This window comes from Phyllobates terribilis, unplaced genomic scaffold (genome assembly GCF_046119375.1).
Source record: "Phyllobates terribilis strain yellow unplaced genomic scaffold, ASM4611937v1 Scaffold_5__5_contigs__length_657084704, whole genome shotgun sequence".
NCBI classification, from domain to species: domain Eukaryota; kingdom Metazoa; phylum Chordata; class Amphibia; order Anura; family Dendrobatidae; genus Phyllobates; species Phyllobates terribilis.
In genome coordinates, this window is record NW_027362765.1 from 74,295,876 (window position 1) to 74,316,119 (window position 20,244).

The 20,244-nt window shown below is 44.5% G+C and overlaps 1 pseudogene; it reads right to left on the reverse strand.

The window, feature by feature from the left end:
• Window positions 1-20,244, reverse strand: part of LOC141271468 (uncharacterized) — a 339,948-nt pseudogene that overhangs the window by 150,177 nt on the left and 169,527 nt on the right.

Sequence of the window (20,244 nt, forward strand, 5' to 3'; positions counted from 1 at the left end):
CTCACTGGGCGTATGATTGCTCCATAAATTTACTACCGGGTTCGGAACCCCCAAGAGGCAGGGGATATCCTTTGTCGGCCCCTGAGACGAAAGCAATGTCAGAATACATTGCACATAATCTGGCAAGGGGGGTTATCCGTAAATCTAATCCACGGGCAGATGCTCTGTCTCGCTCTTTTGACCCCGTGGGTGAAGAGTCGGAACCGCGGCTTATTGTCCCATCCGAGAGTTTACTCTCTGTAAACCCTGTCACTTTGAAGGGACTTCCGTCTGGGAGGCCCTTTGTGCCAAAGTCTCGTAGGCAAGAGGTTCTCCATTGGGGTTACTCCTCCAAGATTGGAGGGCACTTTGGGGACAAATGGACCAAAGAGCTAATTTCTCGGTCCTATTGGTGGCCCAAGATGTCTACTGATATCTCCCATTTTGTCGCCGCCTACGTCTCTTGTGCACTAAATAAGCCGTCTAGGGAACGGTCGGCGGGGCTTCTTATGCCTCTTCCCGCTGTGGAGGATTGGGCAACGAATGCCAGGGATATCTTGGATCAGACTCAGGAGTCTTTGCGTGCTTCTAAGGAGCGTATGGGGGTCATGGCCGATAGGCATCGGCGTCCTGCTCCAAGTTATGCTCCTGGGGACTTGGTGTGGCTTTCTGCATGCAATATTCAACTCCGGGTAGTTTTGACCAAATTTGCTCCCCGGTATTTGGGGCCATTTAGAATCTTGGCCAAAATGAATGATGCGGCCTATCGACTGAAATTGCCGGCCGCTTGGCGAATTTCTAACACCTTCCATGTTTCTTCACTCAAGCCGGTTACTCTCAATGAATTCTCTGGTTCCTTTCCGGCTGAATCAGAATCTGCACAGGATGACTTTGAGGTAAATGAAATCATTAGGGGCAATAAGTTTTATTTGGTGGACTGGCGGGATTATGGTCCAGAGGATAGGACTTGGGAGCCGGCAGACAATATCAACGCTCCGGATTTTACTGCCGCTTTTGAGCGTATCCATAATTCCGGGGGGAGGAGCCCTACAGAGGGGGGTAATGTTAGGCTGGTCATGTGCCGTTAAGCCATGCCCCCTTGTGGTCATGTGCCGCTAAGTCATGCCCCCTGCTCTCTGGTACAGCGTGGTTGGTTGTCTTGGGAGGCTGGGGCTGTCTCTAGTGTATTTAAGGGCTCCGCCCTGGTGCCTAGTCTATCTCTTTCTATCCTGGTGTGAGGTCTCTGGCAGTAAATGCAGTGTGTGTGTGAGTCGTTGTCAAGGGTTCCTGCTGTGTGCTCCCTAGTCATCAATTAGGGCTAGCGGAATGCTGTGAGCAGCACGCTCTACCGTGTCGGTTCACCGGTTGGTGTCCACGCCACGGAGGCGTCCTTGCTACCGATCCAGTATTCCAGGTTCTGCCATTGTATGTGTGGTCACACTGCCGCTTTTACACCCATGTGTTGGGTGCTGCTGAGATTCTCCTCCTCTTTAGGAACTTAGGTTCCAGGCCTTTCCTGGCCCGCAGCTATCTGCAGCTCTATACGCCGCCATCTAGTGCTCAGGTGTTTCATGCTACCAAATCCTTCCTGCTCTGTACAGCGGTGTCTTGCAGTGCAGAAGTTTATTAGTTTCTATCTGTAGTGTTGCTAGCTCCCAGCATTGTACCTTGTTTAGTTACTACTAGTGTGTGCACTTAACACACTAGTTCATTTCTTTCTCTGTGCTTAGCTGAACATTCCCCTGGGACTCAGCTGCTGCAGCTCCTCTGCAGTCCGGTGGACCCCGACGTGTCCTTTAAGTTTTATTTTATTTTATTAAAGGACACGTCAGCGTAACAGCCTGAGTCTTAATCATAGCGTCATTGTTGATATGGCAGGGTTGCCTATAGAATATCAATGGGAAGCAGTTCCAAGTTTTTATAGTTACCGCATTTTTCGGACCATAAGACGAACGTTTTTCCTCCAAAATTTTGGAGGAAAATGGGGGGTGCGTCTTATGGTCCGAACGTTGGGGGGGTGTATATTTATATGTGGTGTGGGGGGAGCGGTATCGGTGGAGGAGCGGGGCACAGGAGGCAGCAGCCGCCTACTGCTTCCTACACTGTCCCCGCTGCTAAAGAAAATGAATATTCACTGCTCCCCACTGAATATTCATGCTCCTTAATAGCGGTATACAGTGTAGCCGCGCCATATCCATGGGCGTGGGGAGAGGGTGAATATTCATGCCCTTTAATGAGCGGGCACAGGAGATAGCCGGCAGCAGCCGCAGCGTGGCTCCGCTGTGTGCCGGCTATGAAGGAGAGTGAAGTCACTGCTCCCCGCGCACACAGACCCGGCGTGGGGAGCAGTGACTTCCGGCAGCTGATCTCTACATGTGAGCCGCGCATGGCAGTAACGTCATGCGCGGCTCACATGGAGAGATCAGTGCAGGCAGACCGGACGCAGCGCTGGAGGAGAGAAGAGAGGTGAGTATGAGTGTTTATTTTTTTTTTAATGTGCTGCCTGATGGGGATTAGGGGTGCCATGCATATCAGGACAGGGATTAGGGGTGCCAAGCATACCAGGACAGGGATGAGGGGTGCCATGCATAACAGGATAGGGATGATGGGTTCCATGCATACCAGGATAGGGATGAGGGGTGCCTGCATACCAGGACAGGGATGAGGGGTGCCATGCATACCAGGACAGGGATGAGGGGTGCCATGCATACCAGGACAGGGATGAGGGGTGCCATGCATACCAGGATAGGGATGAGGGGTGCCATGCATACTAGGACAAGGATGAGGGGTGCCATGCATACCAGGACAGGGATTAGGGGTACCATGCATACCAGGACAGGGATTAGGGGTGCCATGCATACCAGGACAGGGATGAGGGGTGCCATGCATACCAGGACAGGGATGAGGGGTGCCATGCATTCCAGGACAGGGATGAGGGGTGCCATGCATTCCAGGACAGGGATGAGGGGTGCCATGCATACCAGGACAGGGATGAGGGGTGCCATGCATACCAGGATGGAGGGATGCCAGGCATACCAGGATGGGGATGGGGACCACATATAAAAGAAAGGGGGGCGGCATATATACCAGGATGGGCGATATTGTCAGAATTTGGGGACATTACCCCTATACCAGTGTCAGCAGAAGACCCCCTCCCCCTTAAAAGTGCATCATGACCACCTTTTTTGCTTACATTTTTATTTTTTTATTTTCCTCCTCTAAAACCTAGGTGCGTCTTATGGTCCGGTGTGTCTTATAGTCCGAAAAATACTGTATGTCCTGTTTCTGTCGCTGGTACTTGGTATATTTTGCACTGTGCTTAGTGATCATGGGCATCCGCGGCACTCCCACACCTGTCAGTGTGGCTTCCGGCTGACAGGCAGGGGAGCTCCGAGGATGCCCGTGATCTCTAAGCACAGCGCAAAATATACCAAGTACCAGAAACAGGCTGGGTCTAAATGTTATTCTATCTTGTCGCATACCTCCCAGCACCTGCATATTTATTTGCCTTCACGGATATAATAAACGCTCAGCATTTAAAAATAATTCAGAGTGTGCGGTGAATTCTCTTATTCTGGATTATGGGGACACACCCAGTTCCACCAGCACCTCACTAACTAAAGAGACAGAGTGCATGCCAATCAATCTAATTACCATAATAATTATTATATGTTTCCTGGTGGGAAGAACAGTATATCTTTTCACACAACAATACGTTTTTTGGGGAGTTTAGTCTGGTATGGTTGCTAGGTGGATGACATCCTTTTTGTGTGGTCTTCCAGTGTGACGACCATACCAGACTTCATCCATTGTCTCATTCACAATGATGTCAATCTACATTTTACGTTTAATGGTCCTAGTAAAAAACAGAGAATTTTTGGAGATCTCACTCACTGGCGTTAGAACATCAAAAAAGTTGCATGCTCTCTGTATCGTAAACCTGTCAGTGGGAATACCACACTGCATGCAGATAGCTGCCACCATTACAGCTATTCCGTATGGGGAATTTGTCAGAGCAAAAAGACTGTGCTCTGACAATGGCACCTACCAGGGGGGAAGCGTCTATTATAAAAACTAGGTTGAAAGAAAGAGGATATACAAATAATATTATTGATAGGGCATATAAAAAACTCGAGTGCTGGAAAGAAAAGAAATGCTCTAAAAAATCTATAAAGTCAAAAACGAAAACTAACAGATACCCAAAAATCACTAATCAAATTATCACACTTAGTACTCCCTACAGCACCCAATTCAATAAGATTAAAAGTATTATAACAAAATATATTCCAGTTTGATACTAAGACAATAAATTGCATGACAGGCATGAGGTTATATATTACAGTGAGAATTTTTTTCCTTTTTCAAGTTTTGCAGACTCATAATGACCTTGAGAATCATAATGACAGGTCAGTTTTGGGATTTATTGACATGGTAAATAAAAAACCCAAAAAACAATCGTGAAATTGCACTTTTTCTGCAATTTCACAGCACTTTAAAAAAAAATTCCAGTACGCTATATGGTAACATCAGTGGTGTCACTCAAAAGTACATGTTATGGCTCTGGGAAAAGGGGAGCCAAAAAACTAAAACGGAAAATCACCATGGGGGGGGGGGGGGGTTAAAGGCAGGAAAGAGAAAAATATATTGTGCCATGCACACAAAAATAGCGATGCTCTTTGGGCTACGTTCCGACAATGAGTTTTTATTGCGTTTTTGACGCTTTGTGTTTTTACTGCATCAAGAAGGCAGCATCTTACAATTATAGCAAAGTGGATGAGATTAAAAGATATCTAATGCCCTCTGTGCTTTTTATTAACACGGCGTAAATTCACCTGCGGTGCTTTTTTTAAAATCTGCAGCATGTCAATTTCTCTTGCGAGTTCACTGACTTTTCTATGCAGAATTTCCCCATAGACTTGTATTCGGAGCGGAAATTCCGCAGGTAAAAAACACATGTAATTTGCAGCTAAGTATGTCAAAGTTTTGTCAAAGCAAAAAAACAAGGTATCATATCAGTATTTACAGCATGACACACCAAACATAACCATAATACACCTTCCATGGCGTCCATCCAGTACAACACCCCCCACGATAGCTCTCCATGAAGTATGATGCCACCATGTTGTAGAATGTCGCCACAATTCTATATACACATTTTACCATAATGGTAACCCCCCACATGCACAGTATGATGCCTTCATTTTGCATTCCCTTACACAATGAGCAGCAGAAGTTTCCAGGCTAAGCAGGTTGCAGAGTCAGGAATAGCCACAGGTCTGTACACGGTAGCAGCAGTATAGTTTGAAGGATAAGCAGGTTCAAAACTCAGGAATAGCCGGAGGAGCAGGAATATAGTTTGGACCAAGCAGCAGTTGGAAGGACAGCTTGAATAAAGTCTGGGAGCTCAATAATCTCACAAGAAAGAAAGTGCAATGCTTGGTTTAAGTAGGGTGTTCAATCATGAGATTACAGGGTGGAGACAATCAGGTACAACACAGGTACTAGCATCTCGGTTAGCAAGGAACTGTCCAGCGAGCTGAATAGCTCAGAGGGAAGAGCTTCTGCCTGGTGCACAAGAGCTGCTGGGTTCAAGTCCTGACAGTGACCTAATACAGCCTGGTGTAGAGCACCCTAATACAGCCTGGTGCAGTGTACCCTAACAAAGACTGGTGTACCATCATTCTGCTCTGACTAGCGTAGGGACAGTGTTAGGTTCTGTGTGTGTGTACTCTGCAAAACAGCCTCTGTTGGGGTACTCTTTAAAACAGCCTAGTTTTTTTTTTGTTTGTTTTCCTTAATTTGGGGAGGCCCCAAAACATTGGGAATGGCAAACAGATGGCTTGGTGCGGCTGGTAACTTCTCCATTCAGCCAAAGATACGGACAAGTCCTCTGGGATCCTGTTACGGATCCGGGTGGTGGAACCTCTGTGCTGCGGTGCAAGGAGGGACCAGAGGGGCGTAACTAAGTATCTACTCGGCCTGACAGTATACAGACATTACAGCAAGGGATTGCAGAGGATTCATTTTGTGAGGTAAAATATTGTTTAAAAATAGGCAGTAAAATGTTTTACCTCACAAAAAGAATCCCCTGCTGTAATGTCTGTATTGTCTTTTGCTTCCTCCCCTGCCCAGGAGATGTGTTATGTTCCGTTCACGGTCAGACACAGACAATTTTTTAAATGAAGTTTTGTTCGTGGGAAAACCCCTTTAAGGCTGCCCGCGGTAAAGGGGACATTTCTATTAATGGCCAAAAAATTTCCTTTTTTCCGGATTACTCCATTGAAGTTTTGAAACGTAGTTCCTAGATGTAAAACGTAGGCTGCCAGTCTGTAAACTCCATATTCCATGCTTTATCCTGCGAAACTCAGAGTGGCGACTATGGGAGAAGCTTTTTTCTTTGAACATCTGAAAGAGACACTCCGCTGGATTGACATGAATGAGCAGAAGATTCCCCAAAATCAGTAACTTTGAATCTGGATAACTCAAGATATATAATCATGTATCAGAGACATAGGCGGATTATAATGAGGGCAATCTGGGCTACCGCACAGGGCTCCGGGGGGGGGCTATGGACAGATTGCCCTCATTATATGTGCGGCGTCGCGGCACATACCGGCAGACAGAGGCGGGGGGGCCCCCGGACCGCTCCCCCAGCAGCTGCGCACGGCCGCTACTTCTTCTTCGGCCAGGCCAGCACAGCAGCTGTTAACTTCCCTGTGCTGGCCCAGCCGCGTCACTGCTAGGAGACATGGCCTTGTGTCTCCTAGCTGTGATGTCACGCAGTGTGCGCCGGGCCTGCACTTCTGCACCGGAGAGGAGCAGGAGGACTGGAGACGGGGGATGGTGAGTGTGTGTGTGAGAGTGAGTGTGAGTGAGTGTGTGCAGGCAGATATCATTGTATGATGTCTGTTAATATGTATTTTTGTGTTTCAAACGTGTTTATGTGTGTATGTGTATGTCTGTATATGTTTGTGTGTGCGTGACTGCGTGCGGCCTCCCGCTGTGTATAGATGGCACCGTGCGGCCTCCTGCAGTGTATAGATGGCACCGTGCGGCCTCCCGCAGTGTATAGATGGCACCGTGCGGCCTCCCGCAGTGTATAGATGGCACCGTGCGGCCTCCCGCAGTGTATAGATGGCACCGTGCGGCCTCCCGCAGTGTATAGATGGCACCGTGCGGCCTCCCGCAGTGTATAGATGGCTACGTGCGGCCTCCCGCAGTGTATAGATGGCTACGTGCGGCCTCCCGCAGTGTATAGATGACTACGTGCGGCCTCCCGCAGTGTATAGATGGCTACGGGCGGCCTCCCGCAGTGTATAGATGGTTACGTGCGGCCTCCCGCAGTGTATAGATGGCTACGTGCGGCCTCCGGCAGTGTACAGATGGCTACGTGCGGCCTCCGGCAGTGTACAGATGGCTACGTGCGGCCTCCCGCAGTGTATAGATGGCTATGTGTGCACAATATTGAGTCAAACAAATAATGTAAGGCTATGTGCCCATGATGCAGAAATGCTCCGGATTTTTTCCTGAGCGTTTCTGCATCTCCCTGGCAGAAAAAACGCATGCGGATTGTACATGCATTTTTCCTGCCAGGGACAAGCGGAAGTGAAGCGTTCTTCACATGTATTTCCGCTTGCGGGTTGACAAGCGCTTTCCAAGCGATTTTAGCATCACTTGGAAAGTGCTTGATAACTTGGTCACACTATATAAATCCATGCAATTGGCATGGATTTATATAGTGTGAACGTAAAAGAATGGTAAAAAATAAAAAATATAATTACCTTCTGATGGCTTGCCGACGTCAGCGGTCGCGTGACCCATCAAAAGACTAAATGACGTCACGGCAGGTCCTTTTCAGACCATCGCGAGCTGCTGGCAAGCCAGGATGAATCGGATAAAGACACCGGGGGCCATCAGAAGGTAAGTATAATATTTATTTTTTATTTTATTCTTTTTTTACAGGTTCTATGGTACCCGGGTCCAGAGGAGAGTCTCCTCTTCTCCAGACTCGGGTACCATCCGCACATTGAAACGCATGTATTCCGCATGTACAGATGCAGTGATGCGTATTCCATGCGTTCCAATGCAAGTCAATGGTGGCGAAAACGCCGCGCTTCCTCAAAGTAAATGGTAATGCGGCGTATTTTTCCACAATGATAATCCGCAGCGGAAATTTCCGCAGCATGTGCACAGTACATGCGGATTATCATTGGGGAACATGGCAGACCTTCTACCAAGCGTTTTTTAATCGTTTCCGCAGCGGAATTGCCGCTGTGGAAACGCTTAAAAAACGCATAGTGGGCACACAGCCTAAAAAAAATTATTATAATTAATATTGTATTGTGACAAATTAATTTCACGTGAACTATCACATGACCTATCACAGGGGATCATGTGACCTGTGATACATCAGGTGTGTGTGTGTGGGGGGGGGGGGGGGCGCGCCTTCTAAACTGCCCGGGGCCCTTGCTACTCTTAATCCACCCCTGATCAGGGAGGACCTGATGGGCTGGGGGAGGCACAAGAAGCATACACCACACATATTAAGGAAAAAGCTAAAAATAAGCGTATGTTTGCCCAGACACACTTCTCCGAGCAGGGGGAGAAGGTGGGACATTTATTGGCCGTGATAGCAAGAGCCCAGATAGGAAGTTATTTTAGGCTAAGTGCTCACAACGCAGAAATACTCCCGATTTTTCCTGAGAGTCTCTGCATCTCCCTGGCGGAAAAAACGCATGCGGATTTTACATGCGTTTTTCCTGCCAGGGACAAGCGTAATTAAAGCGTTTTGATCATGCGATTTCGCATGCGGATTGTCAGCGGTCGCGTGACCCGTCACATGACTAAATGACGTCATAGCAGGTCCTTTTACACAACCGCGAGAAACCGGGAAGACCGGACGCATCGAATAAGTAGACCGGGGGCAATCAGAAGGTAAGTGTAATGTGTATTTTTTATTTTAATTATTTATTTTTTTGCAGGTACTATGGTACCCAGCTCTGGAGGAGAGTCTCCTCCTCTCCAGACCCGGGTGCCATCCGCACATTGAATCGCTTAATATCCGCATGTGCACATGAAGTCATGCGGATATTAAGCAATTCAATGCAAGTCAATGGCGGCGAAAACGCCGCAATTATGCAAAATAATTGGTAGTGCTGCACATTTTTATGCAATGAAAATCAGCAGCGGAAATTTCCACAGCATTCGCACAGCACATGCGGATTATCAGTGGGGAACATTGCAGGCCTTCTACCAAGCGTTTTTTAAGCGTTTCTGCAGCGGAATTGCCGCTGCAGAAACACTTAAGAAACGCATAGTGGGCACACAGCCTTATTTAACCTTTAAAAGATAGGGAGGGCGTGGTAGTAAGCCAGACTGAACAGATCTCTAACACTTTAGATTTATACACATCTGTTTAAAATTCTAATAAACTGCAATTCAATAGAGAAGAAATCTTGTCCTATCTAAAGGAAATTAATCAGCCGACATTCTCTGGTAAAGATCAAGAATATTTAAATAGCCCTCTAGAGCTGGAGGAATTGCAAATGGTGGTAGCCTATATCGCACACACAACTCCCCAATATGGATAAATCAGAGATTTTTCTATAAAGTCGGCCACGAGTTTAGAAAATTAATATGGGGCAAACAAACTCCGAGATTTAAGCTGGAAACATTGCAAAGAAACACAAGCAGGTGTAGTGCTATAGAAATAGTCCCATTGACGTATTCTTGAACATGGTAACTAAGGACTTGAGAGATCTGGAGAATGATTCCGGACGCTCTAGACATAATTTTACCCGTTGTGAGATGCAAGCACTGAGGTCACTGGAAAATGATCAACACATCACCATAAAACCATCGGACAAAGGGGGTAATGTGGTGATCATGGATACCAGTGATTATCACTCGATGTGCAGTGTAATACTAAACGTCAAGGAGTGTTATAGCACTTTAAATGCGGATCCCACGAGGAGATTTTCTCAAGAGCTGGAGGAACTGGCGAATGGGGCTATGAGGGATGGCATCCTAAACAAACAGGAGAGAGACTTTATTTGTCCAGTCCATCCAGTTATGTCTACCTTTTATAGTCTACCAAAGGTACATAAGGGCCTGAATCCACTTAAGGGACGCCCCATTATATCGGGGGTAAACAATCTAACCCAAAATTTGGGAATATACTTGGAGAAGGTACTTAAACCCTTTGTCTCAAGCTTGAACTCATTTATCGGTGATACCAATGACCTGCTCCGTAAACTGGAAAATATGACGGTCGATAAAGACGTGACTCTAGCTAGCATCGATGTCGAGTCATTATACTCCTCAATACCTCATGATAGGGGTTTGGAGGCGATACGCTTTTTTCTCATTGGGAGAGGCAAACAATTTGAGCGACACAATCACTTTGTGATGGAGGCTCTTCAGTTCTGCTTGACAAAAAATGTGTTCCTCTTTGGTGGAAAATACTTCCACCAACTCAGGGGTACTGCGATGGGGAGCCCATGTGCCCCATCGTATGCCAATCTATACCTGGGTTGGTGGGAGGAAACCGTTGTTTTTGGAGACATCCCCAATGAGGGTGGTGAAAACATTTTGCTATGGGTCCGTTATATTGACGATGTCCTAGTACTGTGGAAGGGGGACAAAACATCCTTTGGAGACTTTGTGGAAAGGCTTAATCACAATGACCTCAACCTACATTTTACTTTCGAGTTTGGCCCCCATGAGTTGCCCTTCCTTGACATTCTGATACGGATAGGGAGGGATGGAGAGATAGGAACTAGCACCTATAGAAAAACGACTGCCTCGAATTCCTTCCTCAGGTGGGAAAGCAACCATCCAGTCCCCCTCAAGAGGGGCATACCAAAGGGGCAATTCATGAGGGTCCGGAGGAACTGTTCGGACGATGCCATTTTTAAAGCCCAGGCTACCGACCTCTGTCAAAGATTTTATGAGAGGGGTTATCCAAAGAAGGTAATAGTTGAGGCTTATGAAGGGATTTTGGCCAGGGACCGCTCCTCCTTGCTACATCCATCCCCGAATTTGGATAAGGATAATACTTTCTGCAGACTCATCACCACCTTCTCCAACCAGTCATATACAGTCCGTAGAATACTACAAAAACATTGGCCAATTTTACTAATGGATGAGGACATTGGTGACGTGGTCGATTCAAGACCCATGATTACCTATAAAAGGGGTAGATCCCTTAGGGACAGATTGGTCCATAGTCACTATATGGGCCATCTGGGGAACAACTGGTTGAGAAGTTCTATTAATGGCTGCTTTAGATGCAGCGGATGCGTATCATGTAAAGTTATCACACAAGGAAAAGACTTCACAAGCAATGTCACCGGGAAAACATTTGTTGTCAAACATTTTATCAACTGTAGATCCAAGGGAATCATTTATATGGCCAAATGTGTCTGTGGAATGGAGTATGTGGGGAAAACAAGGAGGGAATTGAGGAGAAGAGTGGGGGAACATCAAAGGGATATCATCCTGAAAAGAGACACCCCCCTGGCGAAACATGTGAATAACGCACACCCGAATAGCAGGGATATGATACGATTCATGGGAATTGACAAGGTAATGGTCCCGCCAAGAGGGGGCGACTGGGACAAACTGATTCTGCAAAGGGAGACGAAGTGGATCTTTAGGCTGCGGACAATGGCTCCTCACGGCCTCAATGAACAGCTGTCTTATAGGTCCTTCCTATAAGTGTAGGGTGAATTAGGGAAAGGAGTGTAGGGACAGCCGTCGAGGAGTGGGGGCGCCATTTGCGCAGGTTTTAGGGTGCCAACCTCCACTGCCAGGTAGGGTGATGTTGTTTTAGTTGCTCAATAGGGCTTTTTATAGGTCCCCTGGCCCCCCTCTTTTCTCTCCCTCTAATTCTGTGAGGTGCGGTCCCTCCCATTTTTCTTCATTTTTCTCCATATTCCCCCTTTTTTTTCATAATTTCACCTTGATTTCCATTTTTATTTTCATAATAATTTTTTGTTTGGGCTTTAAGTGCGCTCTCGACCTGGGCCGTGGCACCACTGTGCGGTTTTGACCTATGAGGTATTTCCAGCTCATGAACCATTGGGGCAGAATATACGCGGTTAGTATATACCGCGGTACATACGGTATGTGCCTGGATTGGTGTCAGCTACTGTATAACTTGGACATTTGCCCTGGCCTGGGGTACTTCTGGATGGGAGGGTTTCATGTCACCATCCAACACAAGATGTCAGTTGGTTACCTTGTGTGCCCCTTAATCGTCGCTCCGTAGTGTGCGGTTTTCCGTGTTTGTGATGCGCACACCGGATGTGACGCTTGCGTGTCACGGCCGGCACCTGCGTTCCACATACCGGATGTCAGCTGACCGGAACCGGAAGTGACACGATCGCGAGTATAGCGCGACTAGGATTTAAAAGAGGACTTATCAGAGTGTCAAATGGCGCTGTCTGGTGAATGAGCTGCGCGATTGTGGGCAGCGTGCATACCGCATGTCTTCTCTTTTTTCCCCTGATGACTAGCTAAGGCAAAGAAACGCGTCGGAAGCGGTATATTGTGATGGGCTGGTGACCGTATGAGACTTGGTCTGCCCCCATTATATGGAGCTATTTTGAAGTCTGAGAGCAGGAACGGATGTCAAAATTGGTGAGGATGTTCCATTTCTATATATAGCAAGGTTAAATGGTTACCACTGATGGGGTTAATGTTTCTGCGTTCTCATATATTGAGACACAATAAGTTGTTATAGTGTCCCGTAGGCTCCATCATTTTCTTTTTGCCACACTTTCTTGGTTGCATCAGAGATACAATATGCTTATATGACATATATCTATATCTTTGGACGCAACAATATATGGAAGTATTTTGGCTATCTAATATCACAGACAGTACATCTGTGTTTTTAGGTCCTTGTATATTGCACATATTTTATCTAGTGGTAATAAATGTTAAGTTTTAAATTTCTATAGCACTACACCTGCTTGTGTTTACATTTATTTTTTTGTGTAGTTATTTCTAAAACCCCTACTGCTGTATTTTAAACATTGCAAAGAAACAAATCAATGGGAGGTCTAGCAGTCCGTAATCCATGTTTGTATTATGTGGCATCTCGGCTTCAACATATTCGTGGATGGGACAACACTGGGGTGGGGGGCTCAACATATATTGCTGCAACATTATTTCCAATCAGATAAACTCTATGAAGCAGTAGAGCTGCATAAATTTAGGACACTTTGAGGTAAAATACCGACTATTTTATTAATCCACAAACTTTGGGAGACAGTGAAAAAAATTACAGGGTATAGAAGGGGTTTCGCAATTTACTTCATTATGTAACACTTCTTGGCTTCCAAATCTATACCAACTGGTTGGATTCAAGTCCTGGAGTTCCAGAGGTTTAAATAGACTTAATCAAGTGCTAATAGGTGATGTGATTAAGGAATTTTCATAATTGCAAAATGAATATGGTTTACCTGACTCTTAATTCCATAAATATCTACAATTTCATCACGCATATCAGAGAAAGGCATTGTTTTGGAAGTGGGGGTACCTCAAAATATAATAATACAGAGAATAGCTAATCTACATAACTCTAGTAGACTGATCTCATTACTTTATAACATTCTCCTGGACATTATATTGACAAGCCATCCTATGTGATCGAAGGAGTGTGATGGGTCCTATAGAAGAAAATCACTGGTTAGATTGGAGAGTTCCACAATTATCCTTAAGCGAATCCCACAGATTATAATTGATGTCTAACATACATGCGAGACATCAGATATATAGAACGCCTCAATTTTTACATAATATAGGATTTCGTTCAAGTCCTCATTGTCCTAGATGCAAAACTTACTCAGCAGACATGCTTCATATGATGTGGAATTGTCCTAACTTAGTGTCCTTTTGGAAAGGAGTTACAGCAATCATTAACAGGATTTAATTAATGTAGAACGTTCACCACTAGTATGTATACTAAGATTTGTTGAAGATCTGACTACTGATGAACATGGCAAAATTGCGGTGGCACGTATGTTATATATGGCAATGAAATTAATAGCCCAAAATTGGATATCAGACCAGGAACCTATGATACCAGAATTTATTGATAAAGTTAACTGGCTAGTAAATTTGGAAAAAGGCATATACCTACAAAGAGACGCTCTCTCTAAATTTGATAAGTTATGGGGTTTATGGATTGATGGTTCTGGTTTGGCATCTAGGGGATTGTAGAGATTTCGCCTCGGCTTGTTTTGAGTTATGTTTATATGACACCTTAAATTAAACTTCCTTGAGAATAAATAAGTATGTCCTTATTATTTTCATAAGCTGTAAAAATGTAGAGTGACTATTGTTATTATGATCAAGTGTATGGTCATCTACCGTTTATCCTGCAGAAACAAGAAACAAACAATTTATGTGAAATGTCTTATGGTTGGGGAGTAGAGGACAGCGTTCCTCCAATCTTTGTCTTGGTTTGTTTTTTTTCATTTCTGAAAAAAATTCATAATAATCAATAAAAAACATTTGATTTAAAATAAATAAAAAGCACAGTGGGTATGTGATTTCTATAAATTCTTTCCACTTTGCTAGAACTGTAAGATGCTGCATTTTTGACACAACAAAAACAAGCAGTATAAAAAATGCACCAAAAGCTCATAGTGGGAACGCACCCCAAGGGGCATGACTATTTTTGGGTTCATGGAACAATACATTGCTCTCTTTCCGTCTTTAAAAGTTGTGAATTATACTCTTCATGATCATGACCACACTAAATTACTGTTTCACCCCTAAACAAGTGGTTTAAAGGCTTTTCCTTTGACACCTCAGGATATCTATGAACGCCACTGGTCTCATCTATAGGTGACTCGTTTGAATGAGACAAGCGGGGCACTGAATGGCTACCTTGGCAACTGATCATGTATAGCATCATCTCTCCATGGTCAATGTCAAATAGGTTGGAAGAAAACATCAGCCAGCCCTTATATACTGTAGCTATATAAATGTAAAATACATACTTTGTTCAAATATAGGTGTATTATTTTATACTTAGTTTTCAATAACTAATGGTCATTGGTAATTGTATACATTTTCTAATAACCATTTAGTGCACTAAATCACTTTCCCTTTCTTTTGTAGACAAGTGACTTTACTATAACTTATATGTTTTTCTAGTACATGTTATCAATAAAACAATTAAAAAAATATAATGGCTACGTCCCTGTGTGACTTCTCTGATGTTTGACAAAATTTGAATTCCGATTAAAACATTTCCCACATTCTGAACATGAAAATGGCTTTTCCCCTGTGTGAGTTCTTTGATGTATAGAAAGTTCTGATTTATCCCTAAAACCTTTCCCACATTCTGAACATGAATATGGTTTCTCCCCTGTGTGAGTTCTCTGATGTCTAATAAAATTTGCTTTCTGAGTAAAACATTTTCCACATTCTGAACAGAAATATGGCTTCTCTCCTGTGTGAATTCTCTGATGTTCAACAAGAAGTGATTTTTTTGTAAAACATTTCCCACATTCTGAACATGAATATGGCTTCTCCCCTGTGTGAGTTCTTTGATGTATAGAAAGTTCTGATTTATCCCTATAACCTTTCCCACATTCTGAACATGAATATGGTTTCTCCCCTGTGTGAGTTAACTGATGTGAAACAAGGCTTGATTTACTTCTGTAATATTTCCCACATTCTGAACATGAATACGGCTTCTCCCTTGTGTGAATTCTCTGATGTGAAACAAGGCTTGATTTACTAGTGTAATATTTTCCACCTTCTGAACATGAAAATGATTTCTCCCCTATGTAAGCTATTTCATTTTCCTCAGCACTTCTCTTGCTGTCAGTTTGTATATTTGTCTTTGATGAAGCAGAAGAGAGGACCTTTTCAAAAGGATCAGATGACAGATTTTTTCTTAGATGACCTTCCGGTGTATCTGTGAAAATTACATGTTCTTCATATGTATCAGATGTTCTACTACAATTATCAGCTGCAAAATCTGAGAGTATCAGATGTCCCTCGGAGCTCGTGGTACAGTCATCTGCCAAGAATAAAACTGACTTTATTAATTTTAAATAACACTGCATTTGAATTATATTAATATTTTTATACACTTTTACAATTTCTGTGGAAATTATATATACAATTGAATTATTGACAGACTAAGGCAGTATACCACAAAAGAATGGCTGATAGTTTATGGTCTTAGCCCACCAGGTTGTGCGCTTTCAAATTTTCACTTCTCTATTGTAGCCATCTTCTCTGTAGGTTCATGTTTCTCTCTGTCGGTCACCAATCATTTCCACATGTTCAGAAGAGACTCATAAAGAGGCCACTAATCAGTTTTATTACATGTTTCCATCTCATGCACTCTAGCATGGAGGAAAGCACATGGGAGGAGCACAGACTGGTCATGTACACATTGTTATGTCTGTCAGAGGCTGCAGGCTCAAAAAATCTACCTTGGACAGTCTTGTCGCAAGCCACTCCGTCTGGCACATGCCAGGAGAACTATGGCTTTCACCCCTTAACCCCTGTACAGGGATCTGGTCTTACAATTGGGTCACCTGGATTGCTTCCTGGGAAGAGCTGCTATAGCTATACAGAGAAGTGAACCGGAGGCAAGAGGATGGTCGAGTAACCAGGTCAGAACCAGGAGGTTAATGTAATGACAAAATCATACAAAAAGAATAGTAAAAAAGTGAGCTGAGGTAAAACATCAGGAATGTCCACTGGGAGAATAGGAAGGCACAAGTTTCACAGAAGCAAATCACATTATAACCTGCAGTGGACAGCAGGATTTCAGGAGCTTAATTAGCTTGCAGACCCACCAACACCATACAGCAGAGAGCAAACACTGACAGCAGTTAATTCTATACTCAGGGTTGCCAATCTACTATTATATTTTTTCTGGACAACTGGACCAAAATTTACAGACGCTCAAAATTTGCCACACCCCCTAAAAAAGACCACACCCCAAATGTAAAAAAATTAGAGGCTATATATTTAGATTTACACCCTGAATATATATACACTGCTCAAAAAAATAAAGGGAACACTTAAACAACACAATGTAACTCCTAGTCAATAAAACTTCTGTGAAATCTACCTGTCCAGTTAGGAAGCAACACTGATTGTGAATCAATTTCTCCTGCTGTTGTGCAAATGGAACAGACAACTGGTAGAAATGATAGGCAATTAGCAAGATACCCCCTATAAATGAGTGGTACTGCAGGTGGTGACCATAGACCATTTCTCTGTTCTCAGGAACAGCAACAGGAGGAGCACCGCCAGAGCCCTGCAAAATGACCTCCAGCAGGCCACAAATGTGCATGTGTCTGCAAAAGCAGTTAGAAACCGACTCCATGAGGGTGGTATGAGGGCTCGACGTCCACAGATGGGGGTTGTGCTCACAGCCCAACACCGTGCAGGACGCTTGGCATTTGCCACAGAACACCAGGATTGGCAAAGTCGCCACTGGCGCCCTGTGCTCTTCACAGATGAAAGCAGGTTCACACTGAGCACATGTGACAGAGACTGGAGACGCCGTGGAGAGCGATCTGATGCCTGCAACATCCTTCAGCATGGCCGGTTTGGCAGTGGGTCAGTAATGGTGTGGGGTGGCATTTCTTTGGAGGGAAGCACAGCCCTCCATGTTCTCACCAGAGGTAGCCTGACTGCCATTATGTACCAAGATGAGATCCTCAGACCCCTTAAGAAACCATATGCTAGTGCGGTTGGCCCTGGGCTCCTCCTAATGCAGGACAATGCCAGACCTCATGTGGCTGGAGTGTGTCAGCAGTTCCTGCAAGATGAAGGCATTGAAGCTATGGACTGACCCGCCCGTTCCCCAGACCTGAATCCAATTGAGCACATCTGGGACATCATGTCTCGCTCCATCCACCAATATATAGACAGACACACACACACACACACACACACAATAATACAGATACTGAGAATTACACCCAACTAAATCCTCTGGACTCTAGCAGCAGTATATAGCACAGTGCACCACACAGTTACAAAGCTCCCCTGGAATTGTAGATTTATTTATTTTACTCACTTATATAGTGCCATTAATTCCCCAGCGCTTTACAGATATTATCGGCACTGTCCCCATTGGGGTTCACAATCTAGATTCCCTCTCGGTATGTCTTTAGAGTGTGGAAGGAAACTCACCCAAACACAGGGAGAATATACAAACTCCTTGCAGATGTTTTCCTTGGTTGGATTTGAACCTAGGACCCCAGTTCTGCATGGATGCAGTGCTAACCACTGAGCCACCGTGCCGCCCACTAAGAAAGTAATATATATTTTAATGCGTGATGCCAACATATCACCATATGTATTATAATTTATATGTCTGTACACCCCCAGTGGAGCTATGCAACTGTGTGGAAAACAGCCACTAGAGGCGGCGCATGCGCAGATTTAGATCTCGGCTCATTCTCCTGAAGCCCGCTGCCACGAGATCAATGGCTCCTGCCTCACACTGCCGGGAAACCCCCTCCTCCCAGCCCAGGCCCCTCAGTATCACCCCACTCCTGTCACCGCTGGCTTCCTGCTGTGGCGACCCTGCCTTCTGTAACCTCGCTCCACCGCCTGCCCCACTCGGTATGCTACATTCAGACTATAAGACGCACCCCTATTTTCCTCCCAAATTTTTGGGAAAAAGTGCGTCTCATAGTCTGAGAAATACGGTATATAGAAATATACATTCTAATAAGTGTGGTGATATGATAGCACCACACATATTATAACATATACTATTTTAAATACAGTTTCAGGGAAGCTATGTAACTGTGTTGTGCACCGTGCTATTCATTTGCCCACTTCAACCGACTAATACATTATGCCAAATTCAGCTTTACTAACTAGCAGCAGGAGGAAACCTGGAGAGGGGAGGGACTTTTGATGACAGTCAATGATGGTGCCGGTGGACTACTAGTGTGTGGCATCTGGCGGTGAGAGTCATCAGACCATACGATTGTGACCACAATAGCAGGGTACAATGAATCGTGGAGCGCCTGCGGGGAGAGAAACGAGAGAGCTGCCCAGCGCGGGAACAGGAGTAAGATCAGCCAGAGTGTAGGACGTCAGATGCCGGAATGGTACTGAGAAGATGTCACAATACCCCCCCACCCAATCTTACGAAAACCTTTGGACCCTCAGTGCCAGTTCCAATGAACAAGAAATGAAAGGATATTCTCACAAACCGAGAGTCAGGGATCTTTTGTACCTCGTACTCAGGGATCTTTTGTACCTCATACTCAAGACTGCCCCCTATTAGGACGGGACGGTGAATAGGCAAACATATAATATTTTTATTTATATTGTGCCAACGTATTTTGCAGCACTTTACAATTAAGAGGGGAAATATACAAATAAAGACATTACAAAGTAACACATAGTTCAACAGTTACAGGAGGAGTGAGGGTCCTGATCACAAGCTTACAATCTATAAGGAAATAGGGGGGACACAGATAAAAAGCTCTGTCATGTAAGGTCCAGTCATCATTATAATAAATAGGGGTTATGATATAAAGCGATATGAGCAGTCATCTGTCAGTATCTGAACAGTTACCAAGTGCTAATTGGTGCATAGAGGATGTGGAGACAGATGAATAGGAGGAACCAGAATGAGAAAATTTTAGACAGAGTGAACAGCTAAAAAGTAGATTAGTGGAAAGAGGTTATAAGATATGTGTTTTTCAAGCATGCTTAAAAGTTTGGGGGCTAGATATTTATCGAATGATCTGGGTTAGTACATTCCAGAAAACAGGCACAGAAGTTTTGGAGACGGAAGTGGGAGATTTAGATTTTGGAGGTTAGTCCTAGATCAGTTGCAGAATGGAAAGCACGGGTATGGTGATACACAGAGGGAGGAGATGTAGAGTCATGCAGAATTGTGGAGAGCTTTGTGAGTTAAAGAGATAAGTTTATATTGTACTCTGCAGTGAAAGGGTAACCAATGCAATAACTGGCACAAGGAGGAGGCATCGGTATAGCGGCTGGACAGAAATATAACCACGGCTGATGCATTCAGGATGAATTGGAGAGCAGAAAATTTGGTAAGAGGGAGACAGATCAGTAGAGAGTTGCAGTAGTCTAGATGAAAATGAATAAGAGCGACAGTAAAAGATTTTGCAGTTTCAAAGGTGAGAATAGGCTGGATTTTGGAGATGTTTTAACGATACAGATAACATGAGCGATTGAGTGATTGGAAATAGGGACTGAATAAAAGTTCTGTGTCAAATA